The sequence below is a fragment of the Pteropus vampyrus genome, unplaced genomic scaffold (genome assembly GCF_000151845.1).
Source record: "Pteropus vampyrus isolate Shadow unplaced genomic scaffold, Pvam_2.0 Scaffold210, whole genome shotgun sequence".
Classification (NCBI taxonomy): domain Eukaryota; kingdom Metazoa; phylum Chordata; class Mammalia; order Chiroptera; family Pteropodidae; genus Pteropus; species Pteropus vampyrus.
The window spans coordinates 719182-733445 of NW_011888991.1; the positions used below are offsets into that span (position 1 = coordinate 719182).

Consider the following 14264-nt stretch of genomic DNA (forward strand, 5'->3'; position numbering starts at 1 on the left):
ATATATGATAAAATAATAAGAAAATGATAGATTCAGCCCCTTCAATGAATATATTACAAGTAACTGTACATTCTAATCAAATAAACTGGGTACAAAATAAAGACACAATTATATGCTGTCCACAAGATCTATTTTAAATATAAAGACAGTAAGAAATGAAAAAAGATAAATCATACAAACAAGAAGCATAAAAAAGGTGGCAGGCTATATTAATATCTGATAGGTCTTTAAACAGAGAAATACAAATTAAAACCAACATGAGATACACATACACACCCAAATGAAAACTAAAATTTAAAGTATTGGCAATGTCAAAAGTTGAAAAAGGTATGAAGCAAGTCGAACTCTTACACATTGTTTATCAGAATGAAAAATAGTATAACTACTTTGGATAACAGTTTGGAAGGTTTTTTTATAAAGTTAAACTCGAAGCTATCCTATGGCCTAGTAATTCTACTCCTAAATATTTACACAAAAGAAATGAAAACATTGTCCACAGAAAGACTTGTACAAGAACATTCATAATGGCTTTTTTCACAATACAGTTGAACCTTGAACAATGTGCGGTGCTGATCCCCTTATAGTCAAAATCTGCATATAACTTTTGACTTCTCAAATACTTAACTAATAGCCTGTTTTTGACTAGAAGCATTACTTATAACATAACCAGTCAATTAACACTAATTTTATTTGTTATATGTATTACATATATATCCTTACAATAAAGTAAGCTAGAAAAAAGAAAATGTTATTAAGAAAATCATAAGAGAAAATACATTTAAAGTATTTATTTTTTAAATCCGCATATAAGTGGACCCACACAGTACAAACCTGTGTTGTTCAAGTGTCAAATGTAACCAAAAACTGGAAACAACATAAATGACCATCAACTGGAGAATGGATAAACAAATTCTGATATATTTGTAGGATGAAATATGACTCAGCAATGGAAAGGAACAAAGTACTAATGTATACAATAATACAGATAAATCTCAAAAACATATGTTAAACAAAGTAAACCAGATACAAAAGAGTACCTAATGTATTATCTTTATATAAGTTTCAATAACAGGCAAAACAAATTTATTCTAATAAAAGTCAGAACATGATTTGCCTCTGGGGTGGAGATTGATCAGGAAAGGACACAAAGAAGCTTTTTTTGTTGTTGATGGAGCTGTTCTATATCTTCACAGGAGTAGTAGTTCGCTATCTTGATAGGAGAAATGGTTATGTGGGTGTATGTATTTATCAAAACTCTTAAGATCTGAGAATTTCACTGCAAGTTTTTCTTCAATGAGAAAAATCACATTTCCAAAGAATGACAGAGCTGGAATTTTAAAACTCATCTAAATTCAAGTCTCATGATTTTCTCACTATTCCACACTACTCTCATTAACATTAAACCATGTTAGGAATTTTAGACTATGATTTGGCTTATGAAAAACAATCCTAGTTTTGTTTTTCTAATAGCAACATCTTCCCTTTGTACAATTTTCTTTCTGTGGGAGAAAAAAAGAAGTGATCTCCTTCAGATGTTGCATCAAGCTCTTTAAAACTGCAGGGGTGCCAATTAACAGTTTCAGAAAGTGCCTGAACTTAAATCCCAGAGAGACATTACCGTATTACTGAGTACACAGTTCGTGAAACATCATGTTGCTTTCTAAAGCTGGTATTTCAATAATCATCTAAAAGAAACAAGAAGTACATAAAAACATGAAAGTTCATGAAGTCAGCATGTTATACAAGTTTAGCTTCTTTAACTCTGTTCCACTTTTCTATTGCATTCTTATATCTACATTGAAGATTTGAGTGAGTCAGTGCCTATTATCTTCTGTGGAGAAAATAAAGAGCATTTTTCTTTTTTTCTTTTTTTTTTTTTCAGTTAAACCCATGAACTTTTCTGGGCCCAATGCCTTTTTTCATTCCTTATGCATGCACTCATTCATTCATCGAATTATGACAGTTATTGAATTATTGTTATAAAAAAATAGAGAGCTGGAAACAAGTTCCAGCACATATTCAAGTTCCAGCACAGATTCAGGTCCTGACCTTAAGAAACTCATAGTCTAATATCAGTTAAGGAAAATTAAAAAGATAATGTTAAAACTTCATAATAAATCCTGGAATAAAGAAAGGCCCATGAGTAACAAGGAGCATATTTCACAGCTATTTAAGTAGGCTAGTGCTTGCATACTATTTCTCAGTTGAGGAAATAAAGCATTGTTCATCTAACCAATATACACACCAAGTCTCATTTCTTCCTTAAACAGAAGATGCATTTTACATAGCCCATCACCCTCAGGAGCCCAAAGAGATTGTGAAACCTTTTTGCAATATAAACAAATGAAGTCCATCATACAGTATTACCCATCTTAGATTTTGTAATAGCACCTAATAATATTCCCTAACAGCTTTCTTCACTGGAGCTATAATTATAGTCTTACTGAAGAGTAAAACCAAAAATTAAGGACATATATTTTCACCTGGAAGTTCTTCTTTAGCTATTTTCTTTCTTGCTGTTTAGAAGACTACATAAATATGTAAGACACATAACATGAAATTAACTCATAGATGAGATAAAATATCTCATATCTGATTCTAAATTTCAGGGTTGCTGAAATATCTTAATGTCATCATGTTCATTTGTTTGATAGCTCAAAAGTGACTGCAGAAACCACTAGTTGACCCACAGAATGTGTTATATAACATAAATGGTGAATTAGATTTTCAAGGTCATCAAATCTCTCCTTCTGGATTTATAAATGTAGGTTTTACTGTTCTTATTTCAACATGAAAATTACCCAACAAATAACTATCTACTAGATTTGAAATTGTTCATTTATTTATCCAGTTGTTCAAAGTGCTATGGATTACATTTCCTGGCATATCACTTCAATGTTCATGACACATGTAGCTGAATCACTAGAAGACAGAAACAGCTGTTACTGGGGAAATAAGGAAACTCTGTAAAGAATTTAAAAATCATTCTGGGTAATCAGTTTCAATTTTGGAAATTAACAGCTGCTTTGAATACACAAAATCCATACATTTCAGGCTTTATTTTGCTTTTGTCCCTTTACCATTTGAACATTTGTCATCAGGGTATAATAGTTGAGAATATACAATATATTGGGTTTTCATCAGTTACCCACCTCCTCAAAGAGATTCAACAGCTCCCTATGGACTTCACAAGTTGCAGGTACAGCAAATTCAAACAACATTGGGTACTAATTAAAAGAGAAATTCCAAGAAGAAGGAGATGGTTGCAAATGTTAAATGAGATAGAGGGATTGAGGATTTTGACATGTGAGACCATACCATGGAATTTGCTGAATGAAAAGTTCTAGTGACCTCTCAGATACATTTTTTAATAGTCTCAAGAGTATAGAGACTAAACTGGCTAGCGTGATCAAGAAAGGGAAACTGTGAGGAATAATCTATTTGTTCATAATTTTTAGTAACGTGAATGGCAATCCTAATTCTTTTGTATTTCATACCACTCTACTGGCACTTAATTGTTAGTGAATGAGTTCAATGCTGTTCTCAAGGTTTCACTGAGTGAAGGACACTTGGACACTAGTCCACAAGAGAAAGAAATGTTTTAGAAACAGTTTGTAGTTCTTAATATAATATTCCTTTCAGCCCAAGGTTGTAGAAGCAGCGAATCTGATTGGTCAAAGATTAGCCTCCAAAGATTCATATTTTTCACCAGGGTGGATTGTTATTACATGGAAGAACACAGTAGTAGCCATTTTCTGGTTGTCTTATATCTTGTTAGACATTCCTATATGTAGGAGTGATGTTCATCTGAATTGTCCATCTAAGTGGTGAGGAGGATAGGGTTCCCAATAATGTCTGGAACAGGTCTATCTACCATTCTCCTTTACCTGTTACTGGGTAAGTGATTAAGTTAGCTTTGCCCTGCATGTATGTGTGGCTTCAGTGTAAGAGGGAAGATGTGGTAACATTAAATTAGGTCCCAGATTCATACTGCATCTTCATTTGTTCCACATTTAGGCCTTTTGTGTTTCTTATTAATCAGTTACAATTCAAATGGAAGAAGGGGTACCAGAAGGATGTTGCACAACTCTACTATTATGTTCACTTGTTTTTGCCTTCATGTCCCAACTATATGATGATTTTGATAAGGGATACCTATAATATAATAAAGAATGTATCTCGTCTTTGTCCCTGGTTCCTAGGAAGAATTTTAAAAACACTTTGCATTTCTTGAATGATATGACTGTATTTGTTATGCTTATGAAATGACACACAGTAGGACCCTACACAGTTTCAGAGTAGAGGTTAGTCAGCAGAAAAACCAAAAATGTGATTAAAACATTGGAATTTTGGACCATCCCAACCTCCTAGGAAGGGGCTAGGGGCTGGAGATTGAGTTTAATCATGTGACAAATAATTTATTCCATTATGCCTATACAAGGAAACCCCAAAAAAGCTCTGAACATCGAGGCTCAGAAGAGCTTCCTGGTTGGTGATCACATTGATGTGCCTGGAGGCTGACGCACCCTGAGTCTATAAGAAGAGTGCGTGGAAGCTCTGCACTCCCTTCCAGACTTTACCTTGAGTATATCTTTTATAATAAAGCTGAAATCATAAGTATAACACTATCTTGAGTTTTGAGTCATCTTAGCAAATTATTGAACCTAATGGGGTCATTGGAACCCTCAAACTTATAGCCGAGATGTCAGAAGTGTGGATGGCATGGAGACCCTCCACATGCTGCCGGCATCTGAAGTAAGGGTAGTCTTGTGAAAGACTGAGCCCTTAACTTAAGGGGTCTGTGCTAACTGTAGGTGGTTAACATCAGAATTCTGTATACCCAGTTGATGTTGGCCAGTGGTACTGGTATACCACAGAATCTTAAGGAGCCAGCTGGCTGGAAGTACTGTTAGTATAGAGGAGACCAGAATATTTTTGTAGGTATGATGGAGGTTTATAGAAAAGATACTTGAAAGAAATCCATAAAGATAACTGATTGACATAACTATAAAGTTAATATATTCCTTTTAAGAGTCTTAATTTCGAGCAATAGAAATATAAAGCATATGTGTAGATGTATATATATACTAAAGTGTTTTATATATATGAAGCATACATAATATATGCATATTTTACTATATTACAAAGTATATCACATATGTATATGTGTAAAACGTGCGTGTATATATATATATATATACACACACACACACACACATACATGTGCACACACACATATATACATAGGTACACACTCCCCTACATGTATATGTACAACTACATATATGCACACACATACATACACCTATACATATACATACATAGGATATTTATATACACATATTCTCAATGTTATAGGATATTGATTAAATTTCAGGAATGGCAGGAAAGTCAGAGAGCAGGGTTTAGAAAATAGACAGAACCATGTCAAAATGAGAATAGATCTGTCCAATGAGAAATGTTACCAACACCTGCAAATATATCTTTTGCTAGCTAGATTCACTACCAACATGGACATAGGTTCCTATTACTATGACCAAAGCCATCCTTGCAAACTAGTTATTCCTGCTAAAAATGAGTTCTCAACAGTGTATTTTTGATTCATGAGCTTGTAATTTAAAGCCTGAGATTAGATGAGTCTGACTGGTTGAGCCATGAATTCATGTCACAAACCACAGGGTCTTCAACCAAACTGCAAGAATCTCTTTTGGCTTCTTTAGTGGAAATCAGGCTTTCTTCCAGAAAGACTCATAGACTTTAGAGCTTCCTAAACATAATGAGTGTTTATTTGCCAAGCAGCCAAAAATTATAAATCTCCATTTCAGTTGTCAAGCAATTTTTTAAGTTCAATAAACAGTTGGAATAGATAGCTTCTGAATCCAAACTTCTCTTGAAATTCAACCCTTGTTAGTCTCTGATTCTCCAACTTTATTCCACACACTCCCAATATTTTTATTTTATTGTGAAGTTTAAAAAAATTTTACAGTAAACTCCTATATATCCATTATCTAGTTTTTACTATTGGCATTTTATTATATTGCCTATCACAAACCTAGCCTTTTACCCATTCATCAATCTGTTATTTCTCATGCATTTTAGAGTAACCTGTAAATGCCAGTATAAACTTTCCTTTAAACACTTCAAAATGCATATAATTAACTAGCGTTCAATATTTTTTAAAATTTATGTAAGATTCAAATACACTAGAAAGAACAAATCATGAGTGATATTTGTTGAGTTCTCACTGTGTGATGCAAGAGATATATAACCATACAATCACATTAACATTATAATCCTCTCCACAAAGTCCCAGAAGCAAACATTATTCTATTTCTAGCATATATTAGTTTTGCATACTCTAGAGTTTTATATTAAAATAATTAAACATGATATACTCTTTTTAGGTAAGGCTTCTTTTACTAGTATTTGGGTTTTCAATAAGTCTAATACTTTTCCTTGAGAAAATGAGCAAATTAGAGGATCAAAAAAGATCTTGGTGAGGAAATTTAACCAGCAGCCAAAAAAGAAAAAAATTATATATAACATATATATACATATATGTATATATAATATGTATATGGCTAAGTAAACACAAAAAAGGTAATTTCATCTGAAACCAAAATGTTGACCTCATTCTTTATGACAATTTTCATCTTTATATCATCTTTGTATTCCATGAAGGTAATACAGAATATATTCCAGATGAAATATGAAAAATGTCTATACTAAATAAAATAGAAAACATTGACTTATTTTTCAAGCAATCAGTGGAAAGAATGTGTTTAGCATTTCCCAAAATTCCAGGCTTCCCAGAATGTGAGCACTCAGTGTGAATGAGTTCTTATTGTACAAAAGAAATATTCACAGCAACAGGAGAAAAGGCAAAATGACCAACATTAAACTTGAACTTTTCTCAAAAAAAGAACATCAATTTTATGAATTCCTCATTGAGGAATGCTTTGAAAAAGAAAATAGGAAGTATCAAACTAATGAGCTTATAGATGAAGTCAAGCCACTTAGTAATCTGAATAAAAGAGTAGAATCTGAAGACTCATTGCTTTCTTTGTTCCATCTGTTAGATAATTAAAGTTATCTACCTTCTTTTGAGAGGTTTAAAGACAATTAATAATTTCTGAAAATATGTTGAAGGTGAAATCTCCTACTTGCAGCAAGTCTCTTCCTTACATTTATGAGGTTAGACATTACTGTAAATCAACACTAGCGACCAAGAGTTTCCACTACGGCAACCCAAGAACATATCACAGAGAGTGGACAAGAAACTAGCAGTAAGGATGAGCCAGACTCCCCAGATTTTAAAAGAGAAAGTATTTTGGTCCCCATTGAAGTACTGCTTTTCTATCTTATTCACCAAACATTAATAAATGTCCCCTATGTGCTAAATACTGTAATGTATTTATTAAGGGTCCTTCATTAAATAAATTTCTAACAATTTTTTAATGGTTATTCTATATGAGGCTAAGTGCAAAGTGACTTACATGTAGGAACTCATTTAAATTCCAAAATGTATAGCATATCTAATACATTTTATTATTCTGCTTTATAAATTATGAAATGGAGGCTAAGCAAGTTTAATTATTTTTTCCCAATTTACATAGCTAAGTAGTAGAGCCAAAATATAAATTCTGTAGCCCAAAGTTTTAATTATATTGACTAAAAAAGCTATTTAATGTTTTTTTCATATGATAATTAAGTTTAGGAAAAAGTATAGCCCAGATGGAAGTCCATCTGGTACAGGGAGAAAGAGTATCATATCTGGGACATAGGTGATATATTATTTTAAGTCTAGTTTTGCCATTACCTGTCTTTTTGGTCGTGATCAAATTAATTCTTAGTTTTAAATTTATAAACAAAGAAAAATGACCTGAAAGATTTCCTAAGTCTCTCCTTGTTCTGGGGTCATTCTTCTTCAGGCAATAGCCATTTCCTAGGTGAAATGATATTATGCCAATCTGGCACCATCCTAATATGCATGAAATTTGTATAGTCAGTCAAGTAGGTTGGATATAGAGAACCGAACAAAATAATATGCCACACTTGTTCTTGGTTTTAAGAAACTGTGCTTTCTTTAGCCTGTTTCACTTGTCTACAGAAGCATCTGACATTTAATTATCTGACATTAAATTAGATATTTATTTATTGGCTGACTCTTCTACTGGAATGAAAGCTCTTTGAGGGCAACAAACATATGTATTATTTCCTGCTATATCGCCAGCATCTAGAATAGTACCCAGTACACGTTCAATAAATAGTTGTTGAGTGAATAAATGAACAAAAATAATCATTAAAGAATTCAATAACAAGATGGAAAGATGCTGAGATAAGAAGTCTAATTAGTATACAGCAAGAAAAAGACATGCACAATTTCATCCCATAAATATAGCTTTTTATTACTCCAACATTTGAGCTAATAGTTTGTTCTTTAGTTATTAGTCTCTAACAACATTACTTTAAGTGAGATAAGATAGGTGACAACAACCAAAATAGTTCCTTGTACACAATAAGTGCTCGTAAGGGTTCCTTGAAACTTAACATGAAATTCTACCTGGTTCCAATACCTTAAATTTCAAAAAGCAAAACAACTACTTTAACAAAGAGTATAAGAATTCTCTCTTTCCCCTCAACATACACACACACATGCACAGAGTATGCGTACACACTCCCACACCATAAACCCAGTAATACCTACCTTCTTTATCACTGTCCCATGACTTTGAAAAGTCAATTAAGCAACCTGAACCTTACTTGCCTCACTAGAAAATTAAAAATATTTTAATTGCTTGAAGTATCCAAGCAAAGGAGAGTGACTGGCAATGTTCTACATGTCCCTCCGAAATCAGAGTCTAAAAATTCAGTAATTTCTTTGAAGCTTAATATTGGGAGATAGTAGAAGAGGGCACATCTTTCTGGTCAACCCCAAATATTCTAGTGGAGCTTTTATAAAGATGACTGCCACCCTCTTTACAAATGTTAACAGTTCTTCTGAATTGGGCATAGTAGTTCTCAGAGCCCCTAAAGCTACCTCAGGATCCCAAGGGATTTATGAATGTACTGGATGTCCACGTTCAAAGATTACTGCAACTGAAAACATCAGCCCAAAGAATAAGCCATAGGACCTAATGTTTGAACGCTGTCAGTAAGCATTCAATCATTAAACATACATTACCTTATTTAAACCTTTCGAAAAAAAACCATTTCATAGAAAAACAGAGTTACAAAATGATTGTCAATTGCCCAAGAAAACAAAACTAGAAAGTAGCAAATCTCAGATTAAAACAAAATTTGTAACTTAAACCTCTGCTCTCAACATTACAAGTAAAACAATGTGTCTAATTTAAGAAAAATAAGAAACTATACATATTAAGAAGGTCTGTCCTGATAGTGGCTAATTAGCCATTGAATATGTTGATTCGGGGACTTGAAGTAGATTCTGATCTGATATATCATCATATCATTGATTACTTTAGTTCATGACTTAAAAGAAATCTTATTTTTACTCAATACGTTCTTTCATTTTACAAATGAGAAAACAAGTTCCAAGTAGCAAAGTGACACCATGTGACTGTTTTGAGTTTGATAATTACAAATATGTTAGGAAGAAGCTTTTCTACATTATATTGGGGCAAAAACTTTACAAAAAGTATAAAGTAACCTAAAATAGCTACTGTATCATTCAGAGTTTCTAAAATTATTCTGAGTTTTTAAACTCAGTCTGTATCATATTGTCAAAAATACTCATTCTTGACATTAAATGCCTAATTTACTTAAGTTATTTATATAGGTTTTACTCCAAATGTTTTTTTTTTAATCGAAAAGGTAGATCATATCTAAAACAAATTGTGAGATTTTGCTATTCACTACTGCATTTCCCTTCCTGTACATAAATGATTTAATGAGATAATGGGACTCTAGATGAGAGCACAAATCCAAAAAGGAGCAGATACCTCAAAAAAGGTCATTTATTCAAGCCTGTAGTAAAGTGAAATTTTCAAAATGGACTATTATAAATGCACCGGGAGGCACTTCATAATGTGTTTTGCAGGCAATTTGTAAGGTATTTTATGTGTTGCACTTGAAGAAAATAATAAGCATCTTATATCAAATGATAGAAATTATGTTTTGTGGTTCTACTACCTACAGTGATATCCCTCGTGTTGCCGAAGATACCTAAAGAATGTTTAAGTCACAAGACAGTGCCTTTAGTTATCAATGTTTAACAAATTCATTGGTTGCTTTATTAGAAGTCTTTTTGGCAAGCACAGCTGAACCCACAGATAAATCTTTTTCCTACCCATTAACCTGTAAAAATTCCTCTACCCTTATGCAGAGCTGAATAACTCACATAAATTAATTTGTACATAATGCAAATTCCAAAGGATGTTCCAAAATAGGAAATATACAATGTCAGTATCTTGGGACAAATCAATTATTACAGATACATTTAATACATTCATCATTTAGAGTCAAATTTTTAATGTTTATCTCAGTGTGTCTTCACTATTCAAATATATTTCTTAACCTCCATGTAATTTTCTTAAACAGTTGTTTGAAAAAACTCTCTAATGGGATCCCATAATTGGTTAAGATTTTTTTGAAGAAGCTAAATTATTTCTTAAGCACTTTGCTGACCTTGAGTTAGCAGCCCATGTATGTTAGAAGATCACCTTTTCAATCTTAGAGTTTCTTCTCTCAATTTTTTTTTGCTTTTTAACCTATTACCAGTTCCTAGTCTGAGTCTCTTAAAAATAATAAATGACATAAATAAGTATTCTTTACATATAGGCCAATGAAATTTTTTTTTCTTTTGCCTGGAATACTGTCAACTCTCTGTGGTCATAGTACTCAGAAGTTTTAATTGCCTATTGACATTATAAGCATAATTAGGCAATATTAATGAACCAGGCAGTCATCAGAGCTGAGCGGCAGTTGGTCAAAGTCTTCAATTTAGGAAGAGGAGGTTGGAGACCTCTCGTACTATCATTTTTGGGAACACTTTTGCATTTTGAAAGAACAACATGTCTTGAAATTCTTTCTTGTTTCATATATCTACTTACATCCCATTTCTAAGCCAATTCACCCAAGCCAAAATTACACTCTTATAGCCTCCTGACACATCTAAATCTCCAGATACCTTGTCCATCATTAATTTTTCAGACAAATCTTTCTCAGTGGCTGCCCACTGTCCACATATACACAAAAACAACACAAACTCTCAATATAACATTATCATTCTCAAATTTGACTTATCACCTCCCTATTCATAAAGAAAGCAAAAATCTATACTCTTTATAATCCACCTCTTTTTAAATTCAATATTAATTTAAACAATTAGCTTTGTCTTCCATACTCACTCTAGTCAGGCCTATCTTTCAACATTCCTTGAAATGTAATTATTTTCCGAATTCCATTTATCCTTTTTTGGGAGAGGTAGGGACTCCCTTTTTCTCTCACAACTCAAACACAAGATCTTCAAAGATGTAGCTTAGGTTTCAAATTCCTGAACAAAATTTATAATTCAATCCATCCTGACACCCTCCTTCCTGATGTCTACATCCTTCACTGCTTATATCTACTATACTGATGCTCATTTACTGCTTTCGATTTTAATTTTCCTATTAAATTCCAAAATTCCTCCAAAAAGCTGCTTAAAAAATAGAAATAATATATACAATTCTTCTGATTCTCCCACAGCTCATAGTCAGTATTTTTGTTGAATGAATACTATTAAGAGAATGAATATACATCCGGAGAACTGTGAAAGCAACACAAACAGCTTTAAAAAGAACTGGGTATAGAAAACATTCTATTACATAGAACCCCTCAGCTGATGCAAGAAAATTATAAAATATCAGAAGTCTATACTTTTATACCTTTCTCATTGATTTTATGACTTGATGTTTTATTTATAATATTCCTTTATCTATTTTTTTCTCATAGATTTTATGCTTAACCTTTTACTAATGAATTCTGTGAGGCACTGAGTAAATACTTTGAAATAAAGTAACTGTAGCAAATGAAATTGAAATTACCCAGAAAACATACTTTTTACCAAAACCATCGAAAAACTAGAAAGTTAAACTGAAAGTAATGAAAAGTGTACATGTAATTTTTTTTTTTTTTTCTAATTGACATTAGCTCTTGGTTGGGGGAAAGCTGGCTTTTTCTTTCTGAGCAAGAGCAAGAACAAACTGGCAACTCTATAGGATGTTGCTTTAAAGAAAATAGCTATATGTGCGACATCTTCTCAGCATGTCATTTCTACCAAATGATAAGCTTAGACCATTTAGAAATGTCTTAACTAAGTTATTTTTAAAAATCCTCTGTTCCATGCTCTACATGTTGTTCTAAGAAGTAGTTTCTAATCCCTCAGTCTTCACATCAAAGTATGCAGGGAAGAAAGGGGTTGTCATATGAATCACCTGGTTTTGGCATTTTTGCTGGCACCATTTGTGCTCTTATGAAATGGGAAATCAGTAAACCTATGGGAAATCAGTAAACCTATGGAATCCACTATAACTTTGGGTGACTTTTAGAGATGGAAAGAAGGAACAAACACTTTTATTTCAATAACCCACAGTTAGTTTTTAAATGTGAAAACTGCAAGCACGAGTTTTTCAAGGCCACACATTTAGATGATCACTGACCCTTATATCATCACTGGCACAAATGTAACCATTAAAAAACAAAACAAACAAGAAAGCAAAACACTTCATTCTAGATAAACAATCATTTACAATGTACTGTTTAGATCTTTTAAAATTCCATTTAAATCTCAAATTCTTTACTTCATAATCCATTTTAGCTTTGTACTTACAGATGTTTGGATTTAAAGATTCTCTTAACTTCTCCTTCAAAGCACATAAGAGCGAACATCCCTCTTGGCAACCGGTTTCACACACTTCCCAGATTTTGGCAATCATTAAGAAAGAAAGAACTGACTTTTTCTTCCAGCATGAGTCCATACTGTAGGGCAGCCCAAACCCATGGCCAAAGAGTGGGGGAATGGTGCTAAATCCTTGGCAACTGTACTGAGTAATGACAGTAAGAGTTAACTGCTATGAATCACCATAAATTTATTGCTAGACATTCCACATGAATCTTCCCGGTATAACTGTTAACTAGAGGTTGTCATTATTATTTTAATAGCTACAAAAAGTGAAGGTCAGAGATGTTAACTACTTTGCCCAAGGACACAGTTATTAAGCAGTAGAGAATCCAGGCCTGTCTGACTGCAGAACTTATAGCTGATTTCATTGTTTTGCTCACTAACCATGTGGTCTCTCTTGTAAGTATCAGCCAGTGTTGGCCCACTAATAGAGTGTTTTCATATCAATACTAACAGAGTCATTTTACATTTATATAATTATTCAATTTCCACAACCTTTGAAATAGGTAGGTAAGGTATCCTATTTATGTTACAAAGAAATGAATTTTATAAACCCTAATGCTACAGAATCCTTGTACTACATCTATAAAACATCTTCCCTAGGGAGCTTTCAGTTCTGAGATCATTCATTCACTCAATCTCTTCATCTCTGTATTCAGGGCTTTAGAACAGAGTATTGACTTAAAATAGTGTTTAAATTTTTGGTTCTGTGGATCAAATTGCCAGGAAATAAAGATATTGAAAAGTCTATGCCTTTCTTTTACCTCAGCTCTCTCTCTCAAGTCCCTAGATCTTCAGTTTTATTCTCTCAGCTGTAAATAAGCTTGTCTTTGTCCAAGCTATCAATTGGAAAAAGGTCATGATAGCTATGAATAAGTTTTTTAGTTAGGGTGAAAAAATTGAATCAATTCTAGTATAGAAGATATACATTCACTTAGTGGAAACCTGGTATACATCAGCTATAATCATTAGTTGCATCAAAAAACTCAATGAAATTAAGAGAACTTTACTTGGGGAGGGGGATATGTTATACAGAGTTTAATCTTCCCAGGAAGGTTATTTCATCTAGCAAACTTAGAATAGCTCTCTTGATTAACTAAATCTCTTAATCATTAAATAGGTCCTAATCATAAAAAGAAAAGGCAAGCCTATTAATCAGAAATTTTGGAGTTATCTTTTTAATGGCTCCTAAACATAAAAGTAAGAGTTTTCCACTTTGTTCTATTTACTTATATTTTGGCCCTTGTAATGTCTTCCTTTATTTAGCACTCATTGCCTCATCCAGGAAAGTGTCTGTTTCATGTCCTTATTTACTGTTGGAAGGAAGCGCTAGAATGGCAGCTAAACAGAGTGAAATCCT

At 32.8% G+C, this 14264-nt stretch overlaps 1 protein-coding gene across 5 annotated transcripts in view; it reads right to left on the reverse strand.

Annotated features, from left to right (window-relative positions):
• GRM7 (glutamate metabotropic receptor 7) overlaps positions 1-14264 on the reverse strand; it is an 827189-nt gene that overhangs the window by 601491 nt on the left and 211434 nt on the right. For 2 of the 5 annotated variants that reach the window (XM_023538035.1, XM_023538033.1), the window contains exon 1: positions 12833-13031. The exons of 2 other annotated variants lie outside the window; for them this stretch is intronic. The gene's annotated coding sequence lies outside the window, so the exon portion shown is untranslated. Of the gene's footprint in view, positions 1-1618; positions 1686-12832; positions 13032-14264 lie in introns of those variants that run through there. One more of the 5 variants, XM_023538034.1, reaches the window with a different exon arrangement.